Consider the following 6,145-nt stretch of genomic DNA (forward strand, 5'->3'; position numbering starts at 1 on the left):
ACATCTTCCAGGAATGGGTGTATTGGAGGTTTTGTTTGCATGAAGTGCTAAGGAAGGAATTCCTCACAGTATGGAACTCACCCTCACAGTATGGAGCTGCAGTGTGTAAGCCAAGTCCAATGACCCTCAGCAAAAGACAGTTTGGAGGATAGATGAGATTTGTTTCCCTCATGGACTCATGCTGGATTCCTAGAGGTAGGAGGCAGTCATAAAGGGAATGATGTCAAAACAATTTGATAATATTGGACATTGCATGATATTGTCCTAGTTGCAGAGCATGTCAAGGAATGAGTACTTTCCCAACATCTTACAGATTCAAATGTAGCCACAGCAGAGAATATCACTGGCTGCCACGTGGTTTAACAGGATTCTCTGTTTCACAGTCTCTCACAAGACTAAAATCAGGGTAGTGGCCCAAGGTCTATAGTCTCATACGAAGGCTTGACTGGGGAAGGATCTGCTTTCAAGCACACTTACTCGTTGTTGTCAGCATTCAGATCCCCCTGAAGGCCTCAGTTCCTTTCTGGGTATTGGCTGGAAGCCACCTCTGTTTCTTCCTAGGTGGACATCTCCCACATGGCAGTTTGCTTCATCAAAGCATGCAAGCCCAGAAGGCAATAGAGGGAGTCTGCCAGCAAGACAGAAATCATAATCTTTTGCAATGTAATCCTGGAGATGGCCTACCATCACCTTTGCCTTATTCTGCTGGTTAGAAGGAAGACACCAGGTCCAACCTCCACTCAAGCAGAGGTGAGTATATGGGGTATAAATACCAGGAGGCAGAGATCACTGGGGACCAGCTTAGAAGTCTGTCTATTTTGGGCAGAAGTGGCAGTGTGTAAGAGGTTAGATATTTATCAATATCACTGGAGTTGAAGTCAATGAAAATCTCTTGAAGGAACAAGATAACTGAACTCATAGAACATGAAGACTTTCCTAGGTGTTAGTATTTTCTGGGATCCACATTTCACTAGTAAGTTTTCAGGACTGTTCCTAGGAACTAGTTTTATATAACTATATAAGAACATAATGTTCTAATGTAAGCCTTGAAAAAAATATGACAACATTATTTGTTAGGTTTTCAATAGCCATAAAGCTGAAACACCTAAGTTCTATGTTCAAAAAATAAATACCAATTCTCACAAATAGAGATATAAACATTTCTGAGCTCTAGTCCAATAATTTGCAGTTTTTGAATTTCATGAATTAGAAACAAAATTTACAAGTTGGGTAGAGAGGGAATTTATTTCTTTCTTTTCTGTCCATTTTTTATCTCCTTTTTTCCTCTCCTCTTAAAAATAACATGGCTACCACTATCATAATGACAAAAAAAAAAAAAAAAAACTTTATAACTTCTCCCTGGAAAAGTTTAAAAAGTATATACTTTATTTTTAAAAGCTCATTTTTTAATGGAATAGATTTAGTTCACTTTACTGTCATAAATTTTTTTAAATCCCAAAAGGTCTGAATTTCAAAAGGGAGCTGGTCCAGGAGCTTTGAATAAAAGACTCTGGCCTGTAATTCACATCTTTAGCATTTCATCAAAGTGATATAATAAATCTGCTTTCATTTTTTGCCTTGATAACATTTTAACCAATTTTTTTTTTACATTGAAAATGTTGCTTTTAAATTTATTGCTTACCCAGTAAAGCTCCTGTTTGATGAAGCCTGAACAATCTGCCTAGTCCACTGGGTGACCCCTCCTCCAGCCTCATGACTTCTCATCCATCTTCAATATTTCATCTATTCCCTGGGAAGTGGGCCCTGGCATTTGAGTGACAGGATGCTAGGGTCAACTTGGGGCAGTAGGAGAAGGGCAGAGATGGATGACATCTAATAAAACAACAGAACTGATTGAGAAAAGGTAAAATATAATATTTGAGCTTTTTTTACAATGCAATAAACCAATGAGAATGTAATGGGATAAATTAAAAAAAAAAATATCCTGTAAAAAACAGAGAAACAATCCAGCCTCAAACACTATCAGATGAAACAGAGAGTCAAACATTTAGAATATAAAACTGTCCCACCATGGCTAAGAAGAGTGAAGGCTGCAAAGGGCAATGTGATCTGTGTGAATGACCCAGGTGCCCAGTGATTTCCACTCAGGCTTTTGTGGGTAGTTGAGTAGCAAGTTAGAGCTCACTGTCCATAAACCAGCTATTGGCTACAGAAACCACAAGACTGCTTAGATATGCACAGATATACTAGTCCTCAGCCTGCATATCTACATCCTGTTTTAGAAGCTATAGGAAGAAGGGGGTTAGAGGGAATGGGGAGAATGGAAAGGGACAGGGAAGAAAGGAAAAAAAGGAGTATTACCTCCATGGAGTATTTCTACTCTAAGAAGGCTAAACAAAGTCATTTCCTAGAGGAGACAGGATTTTCAAGGTTATTGAGTAGTGGAAATGTGACCTTACAAGGACCAGAATTCTGCTGCAGTGAATTAAATATCAAATAATACTGAGAATGATTTATACATCTTGGCCAAAAGCTGAATATATCTGTAGTGATTTTAAAACATGCCCACAAATTCTTTGGTTCTTTTCAATTCAGAAGGTTGGATCTAATTTCCCTTCTCTTAAATGAGGACTGTACTTAGGGATGTGTACCTAACGAATAGACTGTGTTGGAGGTGAGGGTGTGTGACTTCCAAGGCCAGGTCATTAAAGACATGTGTGGATCCCTCTGGCACTCTCTCTTGGATAACTCAGTCTGGGGGAAGCCAGATGTCATGCCAAGGGGACACACAAGTAGCCCTATGAGGAGGTCCTTGTAGCAAGGAGCAGATGCCTCCTGACAAAAGCCATCAAGGACCTGGGGCCTTCTACCAATAGCCCTGCGAATGAACCATCTTAGAGACAGATCCTCCAGCCCCAGTCAAGCCTTCAGATGACGAGAGTCCCAGCTGACATCTTAGCTGCACCCTCATGAAAGACTCTAAGACAGAACCATTGGCTAAGATGCTCCTAAATACCTCACCCACAGAAAATGAGATTGTTTGCTATTTTAAGCTTCTAAATTTTAAGCTGCTAAGTTTAAGCTAATACATTTATTTACGGAGCTAATAAATATTTATTATTTTATGCTACATATTATGTAACTAATATAATATCTAATGTTCAAAAGAAGGAGAACAATTCATTACTGATTAGAAAATGCTAATCAAATTTCATTTGTGTTTCTATTATCAACTCCACTCATGAGTTTCACTGAACTCTTACACCTTCATTCCAGTCCTTGGTGCCTGTCAGTGGATAAAACAGTAACCACCTTTAATAAACACATTGGAATTTTTGCCTCTTTCATTTTTTTTTTTATAACAGGAAACTTACCTGGCAATTGAGAATCAAGTCAGAACGTAAACAAATTAAATCACTTGTTCAAATTATTTTATTGGTTGTAAGCCTGTCTTTAGTTTTCCTGCAGCCTAATTTATACAAACTTTAGTTCAAGGATGATCATGTTGCTACAATTGACTTCATTTTAGGAGAGATCTAGAATTATAAGAAGAAAAACTTAGAACTTGCTTCAGATGAGCCCAGACTGCAAAAGACTGTTAGCTTAATGATTGTATAGCAATGTAGCTTACAAGGGTGAGAGTGTGGTTGTGAAAGCCTTGTGGATCACACTCCCTTTATCCAGTGTATGGATGGATGAGTAGAAAAATGGGGTCAAGAAACTAAATGAAAAATAGGGTTGGGGGGGATGATTTGGGTGTTCTTTTTTGCTTTTATTTTTTATTCTTATTTTCACTTTTTCCGGTACAAGGAAAATGTTCAAAAAATAGACTAAGGTGATGAATGCACAACTATATGATGGTACTGTGAACAATTGATTATACACTCTGGATGATTGTATGTTATGTGAATATATCTCAATAAAATTGAATTTTAAAAAGGACTGCTAGTTTCCAAATATGTTTAGGCTTAGAATGTTTTTTCTAGTAAAACAATTTAGGGTAAAATAAAATATTCAAAGCAGAGCCTCACCTACATACTGACATTCCCATGGGATACTTTATGGGGGACCTAGAATGTGATCTTTTTTTGCAATTTTCTTAAGAGATGATGAAATGATTCCTCTGAAATGTTTGACTGGAAGGTCTGGCATCATTATATCTGCTTGAATGGTCTAAGGAGGCAAAAGCCCTAGTTAGAAACATGAAAAGAGCTCTGTTTTAAGGGCTAGTCTAAAAAAGAGGTTACCAGAAAACATGATTTTTTTTCTAGAAGGACAAAGAGAGTTATATCTCTCCCCTTTGCAAACTTGAGTTATCAAAGAATTCCAGGCATCCTGTTTAAATAGAAGTAAACCTAAGGTTTAATGCCTAATGCCAGATCATTTATCAGGTCATTTTCCAGCAGGGCAACTAGCAGACACAAAGCACAATGTGGGAAAACTATGAAGGAAGCAAGAAAAGGAGGCAAGGAAATTGTGTTCTAAGGCAGTGGTTCCAAATCTTGCCACTGCCAATCCATGGCCAACTTTCCTCTGTACAATGGCCAAGTGCAAAGCATAACATTAAGGAAATAAGTTTTTCAAGAAAAAAAATCTGTTCCATTGTTTTAGAGCAGTCCTTTAATATAATTTATATCTCTCTTATTTGTTAGGGTGTTATAATGCCCTTTGTTGTATGAAGTAATAATTTTGCTTGTATGGTTTTTAAATGCTCTTACTGTGCAAAATAAAATGGAGCACTCTAATTAGCCCTTCAAGTCACAGAGCCCCTAATGAACATCCTGCCATTTAGATCCCTTTGTGGTTTCTTTCAGAAGGTTTGAGCAGATGCAGCATTCCCATGAGGAGCTGAAAAAGAGGCATAGCATTGATAACAACTGTTAAGTGAACATTGTTTGAATACCGACTGTGTGTTCAGCCACCGGTCTGCACACTTTCTATGTAAGACATTTAATCATTCCAACCACCCTATCAGAGAGTTTCTGTCTCACCCATCCCATGAGAAAGGGCTATTACTAACTTCAGAATTCCATTCTAGCACAAGACTCTTAGAATAGAATTTTTTCTACTTAATGTACAGTTCACATATAAAAAAGAATCTTTTCCACTTTAGGTACTGTTCACATATCGAAGTTTGTCTATTCTCTAAATTTCAAGGCTGGTGCCACTTAAGCCCTTCCTGTAGATTTAGCTCATGCCCCTCCTCTGGAACTAATTCTATCCCCAGTCACAGGGAATTTCAGGACCCTTAAGGCATAGGTTACAGAATTAAAATCCAAGCAGCCTGGCTTCCGGTTCTGCTCTGAAACTTTGTTTTGAGTTCCAACAAGTGGGCCTGAGTCCTATCCCTTGTTACCAAACATTGTCTGTCTTTTTCTTCCCGCTGTATAAGTCTTTCCTTTGGTTTCTTGGATGGTTAACCCAATTTTTTATGAGACTGAAATAGCCCCAGTCCTACCCCCAAAACCGAGTAACTGGACCCCAATAATTACTGCTGTACTTCTCTTATGACAACTGCTCTCCAAATTTCTGCCTGCTGTCTGTTCCTAGAAACTACCACCTTCTCTGCCCCAGGAGGTTATGAGCTTTCTTCTCCTTATCAGATCCCAAATGAGTCACTTTCTCTTACTTTGCTCTTTCCTCCCTACTCCTTCTGTGAGGCCAAATGCCTCAGAATCAGCAACCCAGGATGAATTTTCCTTTACTGAATATGCACAGCTTTATTAGTTATTGTTCTTCAATTTAATTTACATCTGTCAATATTAATTTCATTTCAATTTTCTAACACACAATTATCATGAGAAAGTTAAATCTTTCCAAGTAAGCTGTATTTGTTCCTTATTATTTGCTTTGTCTTCGATTAGGTTATAATCAAATTCAATAGTTTCATGTTTGAGAGTTTTGCCACAAAAGAGAGGAAATATTCCATATGTTTTCAGATCCATTGAAAATTCAAAATAGTGTTTTGGGGAAGTGGGGTGGGGAATATGTAGTGATCTTTTGAACTACTTATTTCAAATTAACATTAATTATATTACACAAGGTCTAAAATAGGTTCTCTTTGTTGTAGGTACTTACAAAAGAAAAGGTATTGTCCCATTTTGCTAAAAGTTCTTCATTTAAGTAGAAAGATAATGTGAATACCTATTATTTTTATAGGCACAACTGTATAAATACATATGGT

The sequence above is a fragment of the Choloepus didactylus genome, chromosome 11 (genome assembly GCF_015220235.1).
Source record: "Choloepus didactylus isolate mChoDid1 chromosome 11, mChoDid1.pri, whole genome shotgun sequence".
Taxonomy (NCBI): Eukaryota; Metazoa; Chordata; class Mammalia; order Pilosa; family Megalonychidae; genus Choloepus; species Choloepus didactylus.